This window comes from Cryptomeria japonica, chromosome 10 (genome assembly GCF_030272615.1).
Source record: "Cryptomeria japonica chromosome 10, Sugi_1.0, whole genome shotgun sequence".
Taxonomy (NCBI): domain Eukaryota; kingdom Viridiplantae; phylum Streptophyta; class Pinopsida; order Cupressales; family Cupressaceae; genus Cryptomeria; species Cryptomeria japonica.
This window is the reverse complement of record NC_081414.1, coordinates 211,789,156-211,805,226: the sequence shown is the minus strand read 5'-3', so window position 1 is coordinate 211,805,226 and position 16,071 is coordinate 211,789,156.

Sequence of the window (16,071 nt, the reverse complement as noted above, 5' to 3'; positions counted from 1 at the left end):
TCATCATCATCATCTACTGGCAAAAGTGATTGGAAAGCCCTATATGCAAAAGAATTGGAAGACATGAGGAAAGAAGATGAAGAACTTGAGCAACTTGAAGCCTTATTTGCTAGAAGAGTACCTAAAGGACCAACTGGAAGTAAGTATGAAGGAAAAGCACCTTTTAAATGTTTTGCATGTAACAAGATTGGTAATTTTGCATCTAGATGTCCTGAAAGGATTACAAGGTTTGAGGAAAGAGTTAAGAAATCTTTTAAGCCTAACCAGAACAGATATAGATTCAAGAAAAGTAAACAATGCTACATAGCAGATGAGGAAGGAGTAACTGATGACTTTGGAGATGAACCGATAGAAGACTCTACTAGTGGATCCGACAATGGAAAGGAATGGGTGTTCTATGCTTTGAATCAAAAATGAAGAAAAGGCCCTGGAAGCAAAAGTTGAAGATAAGGATGAATGGGTAATTGATAGTGGATTCTCACATCATATGATTGGAGATAAAGGGAAATTTTTGTCCCTGCAAGAATACAATGATGGTCAAGTCAGATTTGGAGATGAGAAAGCATGTATGATCAGAGCTAGAGGTATTATTTCTCTGGATGGTAAGCATAATACTGATAATGTCTATTATGTAGAAATTTTAAAGCATAATCTTTTGAGTGTTGGTCAATTGGTTGATAAGGGTTTCCAACTTCAGTTTAAAGATAGAAAATACAAAATCATTAACAAGACTGGTTTGGAGATTGCAACCGGTATTCAAACTGGAGGTAATATCTTTCACTTGAACACTGGTAACAAGACATGTTTGATTTATCATATTGATGAGATTTGGTATGGCATAAGAGGTTGTGTCATGTTAATTTTGATTATATTGTTAAGATCAGTTCAATCAAGGCAGTTAGAGATATACCTAAGATTATGAAGCCTCATAATCCAGTATGTAAGGAATGTTAATTGGGAAGGAAAGTTAGAAGTTCTTTTAAGAGAATACATGACAAATCTAATGATGTACTTGATTTGATTCACACTGACTTATGTGTTCCAACAAGGACTAGAATATTTCAAGGTGATAGGTATTTCATGTAGATTATTGATGACTATTGTAGGATGATATGGGTGACTTTTCTAAGGGAAAAGTTTGAAGCTTTTGAGAAATTCAAGATCTTTAAAGCAAAGGTTGAAACAGAAACTAGATTGAAAATCAAATGTCTAAGATCAGATCCTGGTGGTGAGTTCACTTCTCATGAATTTAACAATTACTGTGAGACAAATGGAATCAAGAGACAGCTATCTGCACCTAGGACTCCTCAGCAGGATGGAGTAGTTGAAAGAAACAACAGAACCATTTTGGATGTAGCAAGATCTATGATGATGGAAGCCAAATTGCCTCATGTCTACTGGAGCAAAGAAGTGAGTACAATAGTCTACTCATTCAACAAAGTTCACATCAAAGGTGAAACCGGTAAGACCCCTTATGAACTATGGTCTGGACATACACCTATTGTTAAGTATATCAGAATTTTTGGAAGTAAATACTATATCAAAAGAGATTATTCAATTGGAAAGTTTGATCCTAGATGTGATTAAGGGATATTTCTTGGGTATTCAATTCAAAGCAAAGCATTTAGATGTTATAACAAAAGATTGCAGAAAATTGTGGAAAGTGCTAATGTGAAAGTGGATGAACAGTACATAAATCATTCTATATCATATGACAGGGAACCGACAGTGGAAATGATCATAACTGAACCGACAATGCCTCAACCGATACAGTAAGATGAGACAGTTACACCGAAACAATCATAAAATTCAATTGTGACTAATGATCAGAGTAGTGAACCTGAAGTTCAGAAGACACCAAGGTATGTAAGATTAAATCATTCTGAAGATCAAATTATTGGAGATAGGAACAAGGGAGTTATGACAAGAAGAAAAATGGAAAATGAAGAGGTATGTCTTATTTCTCAAATTGAACCGGCAACTATTATTGAATCTTGTAAGGATAAACATTGGTTAAAGGCTATGGAAGATGAATTAGATCAGATAGAGAAAAATGAGACCTGGTCTTTAGTTCCTCGGGCCTAAAAATAAGAATGTTATTGGAACTAAATGGGTTTTTTAGGAATAAAATGAATGAGGATGGTCAAGTTGTAAGAAACAAGGCTAGATTGGTTTGTAAAGGATATTCTCAAATGGAAGGAATTGATTATGGTGAGACATTTACACCTGTATCTAGAATTGAAGTTGTTAGACTATTTCTTGCCTATGCAGCTTATAAGAACTATACAGTTTATCAAATGGATGTTAAATGTGCATTTTTGAATGGTTAACTTGAAGAAGAAGTATACATTGAGAAACCTGATAGATTTTTACTGACAGATGAAAAAGATATGGTGTGCAAATTGAAGAAAGCTTTATATGGATTGAAACAGGCTCCTAGAGCTTGGTATCCAAGGTTGGATAAATATCTTTTGAAGCTTGGTTTTACTAAAGGAAGTGTTGATAGTAATTTGTATTATAAGATCACTGATAATGATATTCTAATTATTGAAGTATTTGTTGATGATATCATTTTTGGCGGAGAAGATAAATTGTGCATGGAATTTGCTAACAACATGAAGAATGAATTTGAAATGTCCATGATTGGTGAGATGAGATTTTTCTTAGGTTTGCAGATTACTCAAACTGACAAAGGCATTTTTATCTGTCAAACTAAGTATTTCGAGGGAATTGCTGAAGAAGTTTGGTATGGATAATTTCGAACCAGTAAGTACTCCTATGGTGACAAGTGAGAAGTTATCTATCAAGGATAATTCTACATTGGTAAATCCGACAAGGTATAAGTCTATGATTGATGGTATGTTATATCTAACTCGAACTACACCTGATATTATGAATGCAGTAAGTATTGTTTCAAGATATCAAATTAATCCTAAAGAAAATCATGAATGTGCAGTAAAGAGGATATTTCAGTATTTGCAAGGAACAACATAATATGGTTTATGGTATTCTAAAAATGATGATTTCACTTTATGTGCATATACTGACTCAGATTGGGCAGGAGATACTGATGATAGGAAGAGCACTTCTAGTGGAGCCTTCTTTCTTGGAAAGAAATTAGTTTCATGGATCAGCAAAAAATAATCGTGCATTTCTTTATCTACTGCAGAAGCTGAGTATGTTGCAACAACAACTAATTGCACTCAAATCTTGTGGATGAAGCAAATGTTGAAAGATATCAGGGTAAATTCTAGTGAACCGATAGTTATCTACTGTGATAACTCTATAGCTATTGACATGTCTAAGAATCTGGTATTTCACTCTAAGACTAAGTATATTTCAATAAAGTATAACTTTTTGAAGGACAAGGTACAAGCAAAGGAAGTCAAATTGGTTTATGTGAACACTACAGAACATATTGCAGATATATTTACTAAACCACTGTCTAAGGAATCATTTGAGTATTTGAGAGATAGGTTAGGGGTTTATGCCCCTCTGGAAAAGACTTGATTGATGTAGTTTGTCATCAATTCAGCATGCATTACCAAAGACATTATTCATTCTAGAACTGATGAGTGGTGCTACTACTCAAGGGGATTAGTCAACTTGGAGTTTCAGAAGTTTACATTATTGCTTCGATATTTTTCTCAAATTTCTGGCATTGATGTCAAAGGGGGAGAGATATTGATATGAAAAAAAGAAAAAAAGGAGTTGTATACATTAGGGGGAGAGATTTATTCTAAACTTTACAAAGATATCATTCACAGAGATTGTTGGTTGTCTTCCATAGGGGGAGACTTGTTTAACACTTCTTGGTACTTAGATGTTTTTCACATCTAGTGTTGCCATCAATGCCAAAGGGGGAGATTGTTGGCATTATGGATGAATTGATTATGTGTTGCATTGATGTTTTGTCATTGATGTCAACACTAGCTGTTATGGTTGGTTACAAACAGACAAGTTTTGGTTACTGGTAGAAGATCTAGTGTTACCGACAAAAGAGACTATCTGTTGGACACTTCTGGCATGTTTGGATCAGTGAAGTATGTTTGATTTCAAGTGTTATATGCTCCATGAGCATGTTTTGATCAGTTGATATTAGATTGGTATTGGATACTATCATACACTCTTATAAACCCTTACCGGCATTGATTTAAGGCTTTATCAACAGATCTTTCACTAAGGAATTGTGACAGGATGCATAATTAGTGTTGGTGCAGCTTCTACATGGATTTCAGGATGCTGAAGATGTTCTTTGATCGTGCTTCAACTTCTTGAAGACATTGCTTTGGCATGGTGGACCAAGAATAGGTCTAGTACCTATCTAAGTTATGGACCGATATCCTGTTAACGTGTACCCTAAACGTTACCAAGATGTTTCGGGATGATTTATGGATTTGTTATTGTTGTTTTGGTCTTAAGACAACATGGCATATCATTGTAATATGGATTTATGTAATTATCTTATTGTAATATCTTTTAGGTGGCCGACCTAATTGGTTTAGGTTTTAGGGTTTGTATAAAATGATATAAGATCTCATTGTAGAGAATGGGGATTGTGTGTCATGGTCTTGGAATGCAATATCATATGCAAAGGATATTCGGTCGATCATAGGTGATCGAATTGGGATTAAGGAAGAGGTCAAAGGCCTCCAATATTAAGTTTAACCGAGGTTGTAATCAGGCATGGTAGATGCTATTTTTGGCAGTTCACTCTATTGGATTGTTGTCTATTTATCTTGAGATGGTTGTAGCCTCTCTATATTTAGTGAGACTATTTTGTAATGAGTAGTACGCTCTAGGCAGTGTGCCTTCCTACATGTGCAGGCCCCTCATTGTAACACATACTTTCTGCAGAAGTATCATCTAACTATGGGTAGGCTTCCCACTGTGGTTTTTCCCTTTCTGGGTTTTCCACGTACAAATCATTATGTTATGTGGTATGGTTGCTTTGCATTGATTATCTAGTTAATTGTTAAGTTGTATTGTTTACCGGTATCTGTTTCTACCAGGTATGTGCTTTACCTGTACTTGATCTATTTTAAGGTTGTATTGTGGATTAAAAGTTATAATCTATTAACAAATTATTCACCCCCCCCCCCTCTTAGTTGTTCACCGGTTATCTTAACAGGTGTCACTTTCATATTTATGTGTTATTAACTTTTTCACTTTATGTTTTTAAGTTAAAACCCTAATTTCTGCACTTTTTTTTCAATCTATCATATCTTGAGCTAGGAAGCTCTGATTCTCACACCATCAATAGCGTTGGAATTTTGATTTTTCCCTCTCACTCTACATTAGTTCCATAATGTGCTTGGATGATTAATCAAGCCTTGTTGTGAACTTGCTTCATCAAAATATTTATCACAATTTGTTGTGGTAAACATGATACCCTATTTCACCTCACTAATAATCAAGCCGAAACAGGGGGCATATAGCTACCCGCAAATTTCATCATCTTCATTAGTAAGCATTAGGTATTTTTTGATCTAACATGTGGTTTTGTAGGGTGTGGTTCCTAACTATGTATTGCAGATACCATTGGGGGCTTCATCCGACAACTTATGGCTATATCCTTTTTCAAAAAATGATTACTTTTCTGTACTTTAGCTTGCATATGCATGTAGTGTCATATGACTGCTAAAGTGGGGGATAAATATAGTGTCGTAAATTGTACACCCTTGCTAGGGTTGTACAATTTCACACTTAGGTTAGCGGCTGCCTTAGTGTGTCTTGCATCTTGCATTTCTAATTCCCCTTTAAGAATTTAATTAATTAATTTAATTAAATCTAAGGTCATGTTTCATCACTTTACATATTATAAAGTTGGGCCCTTTACCCTAAGCATGCCCCTTTTCATCTTATTCCTCTAATGAATTATTTAATCATAAACCCTAATTATGTCTTATTTTGACCGTTTAGGCTCGATTTCACATATTAAAACATCTTGAAATCAGTTGTAACTTTGGGATGCACTCTAATATCATCATATCTAATGGCCACAAAAAATTGGTGAAAAGTTGGTCGAACCGTGGCGGGAACGCACATGGTCCTCGACTTTTTTCCCAAAATTTTGGGAGCACAATCCTATGATATAATAATGCTTAACCCTAATAGATTAGCGAGAAATTCAAATCCTAGGTTGGCCTAAACATGAAATTAATATCTAGGGTTTCATACTTAAGATCTCTCTTTCTTCATTTTAAGGGGTCTTCTTCTAAGAATCTAAGAGCAGGTTTTTGGAGCATTAAAGCCTTCTTTGTAGCGAAAGAGTAGATCTTTGAAGTATTCAACAAGATTCAACATTCATTCATCAAACATTCATCAAACATCATTTTATCAATTGGGAGCTTTTGAAGATGTAGAAGAACAATAGGAAATCACCGAATAACGATTGGCTTGTACCTCTCCCTTGGGGTTGGATATGGTTTCATGTTGTTTTCATGTCTTTGCATAAGCTTCATTTTGATTCATATTCATTCTTTAGATCACTTTTGCATTGTGGATTTAGAGCATTTACTTTTTCAATTATAAGCAATTAGGGTTTACTCTTTAGGGTTGCTCTAGATTGTTTTCTTTCATCTTAGGGTCTTGCACACACAATTTTAGTACATTATCGGCTATTTGTGGAGGTTGAAATCACCAACATAGGGTTTGATTAAGGCAAAACCCTATATAGCCACCCTAAACCCTATTTTTCAACTTCAGGTACAGGTTCGGATCTGAGTGTCACTGGAAGTTTCAGGACCGAAAGAGCACACAGGGACAGTTTTGGGTTGCAGATCTCAGCAAAACCACTAAGGATAGTGGCGTAGCACCTTGGTCTTTCCTAGGATAGTGGCATGGCACCATGGTCCTACCCTCTGTCAGTAGGATCTGATAGAACAGTACCTTTCAAGCTCCATAATCCATCTTGTTAGTTGCAGCTCTAGAAGTACAGAATCAGGACAGTGGCGTGGCACCTTGGTCCTGGACATTTCTACTCAAATTTCAGACATATGTGCACCTCTAATTTTGCCTTTTGATATTTACTTTTCAACAGTATATCAGTTGTCCTTTGATCTGCATTCTCAGATTAGGGTTTGCTTGCTTACTTGAATCCTAGGTTAGATTGCATTTTTGCATCATTCCTCTCTCTCATTTATAGCAAAGGAATAGAAAACCTAAGAGGTAATCCATGACTCTCTCTTTCTCATAAGAAGCAGTTGGAGTGCGTTACCTCCCTAGGCTCTTTTGTATTCCATTAGTGTGTATGAGAGTAGGATTAGGGCTTCCATAATTAAGTCTCACTTTTTCCCCTACACGCATGCTTATTGGAGCAACATCTCCAAATAGGACTTAGCTAACCATTGATTTGAAAAGGTTAAAAATAACTTTGTTTGCTTTGTCTTAAATGGTAGGTATATGCTCTCCCCTTAATTGGGTGATCAAAAAGCCAAATCCACTTTTTCATTGCTTTATTTACTTTCAAGCATTAAATCCTTGAAAGGGCTAGTGTGAAGGGTATGACCAAAGTGGGGAACGACTTTATTGCCAAGTTTACCAACCAACTATAATCAAATGTGGAGGCTCACGAAAATACCCTCCAACGGAAGTATGTATTTGATAGCCTTCCCCTACTATCCTTGTGATGCAAAAAGCCTTTGTTCTAAAGGTTGAGAAGCCTCTTAATTGAGTTTATCATTTTCCATGCCGAATAGAATCCTTAGTATGAACCTTTGCATTAGAAGCTTTTAGTCGAATTAGTTGCCAAACATTGGCAATATCATAGTGCAAGGGTGGGGAAGAATCCGCCCCCATGATTACTCACCATATATCTTCGAAGATAACTATTCAGCTATGAAGCAATTCACTTTGGGTTAATTTTTGGCAAAAGGCAAAAAGATAGGTGCGCTCTAGAGGGTGACAAGGTTGTTTGAGTTGAAGGAGTATTGATACTAGTGGGCTATGATATTGTCAATGACCTTTGAATAAAGAGTCTATTTGATGTGTCTTTTGTTGTAAATCAAACCAGTGATAACATTGAGGATTTGAAAACATCCTCACAAAACATACACTCAATGTTTAGCATAGGGATGGCCATTGTTTTCATGTGTGTTATGTCTTCTTGTCATGAACATTAAAACATCTTGCAAGTTACAAATCAACCAATACAATAATCAGTTCAAAACAAAGAGTAAAGAACAAATTTAGTGAGAAGAGAATTTCAAAATCCAACTAAGCACTTTTAGAAAAGGGTATCAGATCTTCAACTATCTTAGGATAAGATTTCATCCAACAAAATTAAGGAGTATCCATTTGAGTGATCAAAGGTTCCATCATCCAACAAGTCTTATCAAAACAATACCTAGTTAGGTTCTCAAGTTGTCAAATTAAGTTTCTACATCGTGAAACTTAAATCATATCATTTCACGCACTTTGTCATAGAAGTGAATCAAACTAAACTTCTACTTGACAAGTAGGCTTGAGTATCCAAAACAAAGTATACATATCCAACATCGACATCAACATTGATCATTTGTATGACCACTCCCCACATTTTGAGAAGAAGAATTCTTCATCAAAAGACTAAGTTGAAGAAGAGACAACCTAGTTCTAAGGCACTTATCAAGAGGAGTCAATTTCTCTATATCAACCATCAACTCTTTAAATCACATTGTGCATTCTTGCATCATATGCAGTTGTATCTCCAAGGAAAAACCAATGAATTTGACAAAGAACCTTTGAGAAGTAGGGCTTACATTCAAAAAGAATCATTCAATCAATTCCTTAATAGTGGAGGAAGGATTAATCTCACCTTGTTTCCAAAGTTTCTTATCACTTACAAAGAAGATCGACCCGAACCACCAACTCCACCAACAACCCCAATAGAAGAAGAGGAATTCACTACTGTAGAGATATATTGATGCCCATTGTCACTCGATCTCAAAAAAATATTTAGACAAGGATTCACAACCAGAATCAAGCATGAGTCGTAGGGAGACCAATCCTTTTGATGAATACAAATATGGAAGAAACAACGATCACCAAAGAGCTTATCCATGAATGTCAAGAAAATGTTGCTTTCCAAAAAATCATAGAAAGACTTATAGAATTGGATAAGGAAAAATATATACTCATGCTAACTAGTAAAGGAGTCAATATTCCTGAAGATTTTGACACATAAAATTGAAGGAATACTAATGAGAGAATCTCACGAACAAGGGCGAGAACCTATACTTACAATGCCCAGAATCAAGAACACCTAAGAGGAGAGGAAACTCATGATCAAGAAAACATACGCAACCAAGATCACACCCATGAACAAGATAACACTCACGAACAAGACAATACCCGTAATCATGACAATCTTAATGAACAAGGGGAAGCTCCCAATCGAAGGACCAATGCACCCCTAGCTATTCTTACGCAACAACTCCAAACACTTCAAAGACAAATGTGGGACATGCAACAAGGAAGCGCGATAAGATACTCATTAGAAGACATATGTCCTTATCCTTTTGATAGAAGATTAAACATGGTACCTTTTCCCCCAAATTCAGATATACCAAAGTATGACAAATACGATGGTAAGAGTGATCCCTGTGATCACGTTTGGGAATTTTGTACTATGAGCTTGGATTTTTCTCACGACCATACATACCTAGTGAGACTATTCCCAAAAAGTTTGGGACGGAAAACAATGGAGTGGTTGTCAAAAATCACACCTCCCATCAGATCATTTAATGAGTTGGTGAATAAATTCATAATACAATACAACACATGATCACCAAAAGAACAATGAAAAATTCATGGTGTTTCTACAATTATGGAGGAACATGGTCGCAACGTACCCATGAGATGTGCCTGAAAAGGAAAAGATAGAAATCTTCATAGACAATCTAAACAGTGAAATGAGTTATCATGTCAAACTATAATGTATACCATATTTTGCAAAATTAATAGAGAATGATATCCAAGTAGAATAATCTTCCATCAATAAAGGAACCTTGAAGTTATTTAAGGAAGGTGTTAGTTTGTAAAACAATAACACCTTTAACAATCAAAACAATAACAACAACTGAGACAAGTCCAAATTTTGGATAAGAAACAAAAACATTGTTAATGATGGGGTAGTTGATACCAACAATGTAAAGTCTAAACAACCAGTGTTGACTTTATCAGGCAACCCATCATCCAATAATGATTAAAGAAGTGTCAATCAAGGCACTAACACTTATCAATGCAATACCAACCAAGGACCTTCAACGTCAAACAACAACAACAATCACCAAGGCAACAACAACAACATAGGGAACAAAACAAATCAAAGAGGCAACACTAACACTTCCCCATATCAAAGAATATACACACCATTGGGACAAACCTTAGAATCAACATTTTGAGAACTATTGGCAAATAAGATCAACACATTGTCAGCCACTTGTAGCAACTTTGAACCCCAATTCAAACCACCATGGTGGAGTGACTCACATTATTGCACGATTATCATCGAAACAAGGGGCATAAAACGAATGAGTGCATGAGGTTGAAGAACCTAGTTCAAGGTATGATATACAAGGGAGACTTAATGGTCCATGGTCATAAAACCAATAGTGACCATGAAGCTTTCAAAAATTCTCTTCCTAATTACAACAAGAGAGGAGCATCAACATCAAACAACACCAAAGGAACTTGTATCAATCACATATACAAAAAAACCATCAATCACATATCGGCATATGACAATCAAGTGAATGTCATACAAATAAAAGACAAACAAGAACATGCATCAATAAATGTGACAACAAGAGCTTAGAAATATGTCTTAAAGGGGAACGCATCAACAACAACAACTCTCCCCAAGACTCAATATAACCTGGTCGACCAACTACGGAGAACACCCACTTAGGTATCTATACTTGAGTTTCTCAAACTTTTACCAAAACACAAGGATATCTTGGAGAAAGCTCTTGTCAAAACAACCATCCCAAATGATCTGGATATTGATCGATTCCAAGCCATGGTGGCCAATATGATTGTGCCACATAAAATATCTGTTTCCAAACATAATGATGTCTCCTTGAGTCATTCGCATAACACCCCACTACATATCAAGGTCTTAGTCTATAAACATCAGGTAAAAATAGTATTAATAGATGGAGGAGCCGGTCTCAATATATATACTTTAAAGCTTATCTATGCATTGGGCTTCTCTGAGCAATCTATTGATCCTAAAAAGAAAATCACTATCAAATCATGATGAAGAAAGATCATCTGAAGGAACTGTGATACTACTCATTCAGGTAGGTCCTATATAAAGAGACACAATGTGTCAAGTATTGGACATAGACTTGACATACAATATAATATTGGGCCATCCATGGATCCATGAAATGCAAGCAATACCTTCCACGTACCATCAATGTCTCAAGTTCTCCTACAATGGACAAGAAATTTCAATATCAACAGATACTAACCCTTTTCAGTATTGCAATGCTATGGGGGTAGCTCAAAATGTCCTGGTTCCACACAACACGGAGGCCCAAGCTTCCTCATCATCCAACCATCAAGAATAACTCAAGTCTCTATCCATGAACTTCAAGAAAAAGATAAAAATAAAGGACCAAGGCATGGGGGGATACTCTTTTGAACCCTTGTGTCTATCTAAGTTGCCAACTTCACCAAGGTCTCATGGACAACCTTCCACATCAAGACATCAAGAAGCACAACCCATCACAAATTTTGATGGTAAATTTATCCAAATGGGTACACTGTTTGAAGAATCAGAAGATAAAGACATCCTTAACTGGCTATACAAGGATGAGGAAGAAATCAGAGTTGCTGCCCTAGAAGTAGCCATACCAAGAACACAGTATGGAAATGGATTTTGGATCATGCAATGAATGGGACACAAAGGAAAAGGACCTATTGGCTAGTGTCAAGAAGGTATAATAGAACCCATACAGGCCCATTCCCAATTAGCAAGAGATAAAACAGGACTTGGGTATGGCCAGCATATTCCTCCGGTACAAAAGAGAGCTCATCATCAAAAACCACAATGGAAAGAAAAGAAAAAACATAATGAAGACTCATGGAAAGAAGCACTACACCAAGCAGTAAAGAAGACAAGGAAGGAGCAAAACCACAAAGAAAATGAGAGGAGACAAGAAGAACTCACTATCCAAAGGGAGGAAGCTTCTTATAAGAAACTACATCATGTACAAGAACCTAATCAAACCAAGTCCAAGTCGCACAAGGAGGAGATTCCTACTAAAATAAGGGTTACTATGTATGAACAAATTCAAAGAATAAAAAAAAGTATAGATCTTGAATCAGAACAATCTAACCAACAGGTATCAATTATCAGTGATCTTTTCTCACCATACAACATCCCTGTTAAATTTAGTGAGGTAACCTGGGACAGTGATTCTCAAACTGATTCCAATAAGTATGAGTGGGATAGTTGTTCTAATATTACAGAGGATAGTGGAGTGGATACAATCCATGCATACACACCCATTTCTCAGGAAGTACAAGGCTGATCTTAACCCACCGAATGACTCCTTATCATTCATATATCCTGACCTCGTAGACTGGGAAGAAACCAAACATCATGATATACCAATATTCCCAAATGATGAGTCAATTGTCTAATACCTATGCTTAGTCAACCCAGAAACATTCTCCAACAGCGAACCACATAACAATATCTACAATCAAGGGAGTGCCAAGTATCTCAGTCGCAAAAAAAAAAAAAAACATGGACCTAATGGTGAAAACCATTTAATGGCAATGATAGATTGCAAAAACTAAAAGTAAAAATAAAGGACGTATCTGAAGGTGAAAACCTTTTTGAGGCACCTGAATATGGGAGACTTGACACTCTTCCTAAATATTACCAGGAGAGGTCACCAATCTTGATTGAGCCAACTCAATCAATAAATATCGTCACTGAAGCGGCAGCCAAAACCATACATCTGGCAGAATCACTCACAAAAAAAGAAAAACCAGATTTTGTCAAATTCTTCAAGGAGAAGCAAATCAATTTTGCTTGGTCTTATGCTGACATGTTAGGGGTAGATCTAAATCTAATCATGCATCACTTGTCCATCGCTCTAGGAGCTAAACCTGTCAAACAAAAATTAAGGAAGATGAATCCATATGTGGCATTATTAGTCAAAGCAGAACTGAAGAAGTTATTAGATGTCAGATTCATCCAACCTATAGACTATGCCAAATGGATCTCAAACATTGTACCAATTTCTAAACTGGATTAAAGCATAAGGATTTGTATAGACTTCAGAGACCTCAACAAGGCATGTCCAAAAGATGACTTTCCTTTACCAAGCATTGACACCATTGTTGATCTAACAGCAGGGCACATAATGCTATCACTCATGGACATTTTTTCGGGCTACAACCAAATTAAGATAGCTCTAGAGGATCAATATAAAAATGCATTCACATGTCCATGGGGAACATATCGCTGGAACGTCATGCCTTTTGGCTTGAAAAATGTTGGTGCAACTTATCAGAGAGTCATGACAACAATCTTCCATGACATGATGGATACTTTTATGGAGGATTATGTAGATGATTTGCTAGCTAAATAATTCACAAGAGCTGAACACCTAGACATCCTAGATAAAATCTTTCAACGATTGGAGCAATTCAATGTCAGATTAAACCATAAGAAGTGTGTATTTGGGATCACATCCAACAAACTTTTGGGCTACATTGTATAAGAAAAAGGCATCGAAGTGGATCCAACAAATGTTTAGGCTATCATGGAGATGCCACCTCCTAAAAACATTAGCCAGCTATGATCTCTACAGAGCAAGCTACAATCCATCAGATGATTCATTGCTCAGTTAGTAGATAAATGTCTTACATTCAATCATCTGCATCATAAGAATATACCTTGCAGATGGGAAGACAAATGTGATGACTCATTTCACCAGCTCAAACAATATCTGTTGAATCCACCAGTTTTGGTACCACCAATAGAAGGCAGGCCACTTATCCTCTATATATCAATAACAGATGTATCATTAGGGGCACTACTAACACAAGAAGATCCAACGGGTAAAGAAAGGGCTATCTATTAGATCAACGGGACTTTGAATGGATATGAACTCAATTATACATTAATTGAAAAGGCTTGCTTAGCAGTGGTGTTTGCCTCTAAAAAGTTATGCCACTATATGTTAGCCCACACAATCAGGCTAGTAGCAAAGATGGATCATCTCAAGTATCTACTCAGCAAGGCCACTCTCATAGGAAGATTAGCTAAATGGGTCATGATCCTAAGTAAGTTTGATATTCAGTACACAAAATGACAGGTTATCAAAGGACAAGCAATTGCAAATCAACTGGCAGAAGTACCACTACCAGACCAACACCAATTACAGGTGGAATTTTTAGATATGGATGTACTCACTATCACACCCAAGCAATGGACCCTATACTTTGATGGATCCTATACACAACATGCATCAGGTGTTGGCATCCTGTTTGTCACTCCAGAAGGGCACACAATTCCGAGATCTTACAGACTAATGTTTCCATGCACCAACAACATTGTTGAATACGAAGCCCTGGTAAAAGGAATCGAAGCAGCTATAGAATGGAGAATCAAAGAATTAAGAATCTATGGGGATTCTCAATTAGCTATCAATATGATGACTGTCAGATGAAAGATGATAAGCTAATGCCTTACAAGAGAATGGCGGATGACTTCAGAAAGTACTTAGTGCACATCACCTTTGAGAAGATTCCTAGATTGGAAAACAGAGATGTCGATGCAATGGCCACTATCGCCTCACTTCTACAAATTCCAGATAAATAAAATTGTTACAAATTCCTGGTGGAGCAATTATTCTCCCCAGCCTATGACAATTCCACATCCCAAGTCATTTGTGCCCTGACCAGTTTTGATTCCCCTCTATACAGGAAGATCTATGACTATTTCAAAAACATTACCCTCCCACCCGACCTATCTCGCAACAAAAAATGAAGCTTCATCCGACAAGTCACCCACTATATTTTAATTGCTGACACACTTTATCATCGAGGTCTAGATGGTACTCTTCTTCGATGCATTGATCGTAATGAATCTGAGTCCGCCTTACATGAGCTTCACGAAGGTATTTGTGGTACACATTCAAGTGGTCCTACTCTCACCAAGAAACTTTTGAGAATGGGATCCATCTTCAAGGTTCCCTTAGACACCACAAATCCTAAGTAAACCAACTCTTGCTTCAAGAAGTCACACTTCTCTAGGTTGATAGATAGCTTCTCCACATGCGACCTTTCTAAGACCAACCTCAAATGTTCAAGGTGTTCCTCTTTGGTTCTGCTATAGATGAGAATGTCATCTAAATACACCACCACAAATCTGCCTGTGAAATCCTTCAACACTTCATTCATCAACCTCATGAAGGTGCTTGGAGCATTGGTGAGTCCAAATGGCATTACAAGCCATTCATACAATCCATTTGTGGTTTTAAAAGCAGTCTTCCACTCATCACCCTCCTTAATTCTTATTTGGTGATAACCACTTTTAAGGTCTAACTTGGTAAAATGCATAGCCCCTCCTAAATAATCCATTAGATCCTCTATTCTAGGAATAGGGAACCTATACCTTATGGTAATCCTATTAATTTCTCTTGAGTCAATGCAAAGTCTCCACTTACCTCCTTTTTTTTATGCTAGCACTACCGGGACTGCACATGGGTTGATGCTCTTCTTAATCAATCATTGTTCCAATAACTCCTGCACTTTCCTTGCTACCTCTTTGTTTTGATCAGGTGTGAGTTTATATGAAGCCTTGTTAGGTAAGGATGCACCGGGAACAAAGTCTATCTGATGACTTATAGACCTTTTAGGTGGGAGTGTTGCAGGTGTCCCATCACTCACTATGTCCTTATACTCTTGCAACATGTGCTTCACCTCCTTGGGTACTTCTGTCTACAGCTTGTCTTCTTCCTCCTTTGGTTTCACAAAGATGGCACACTTCACTATCTCCTCCTCATGTAGCAAGTTCAAAAACTCTTTACCAGTAGCCATTAAGACACTAGGTGTCTTTGA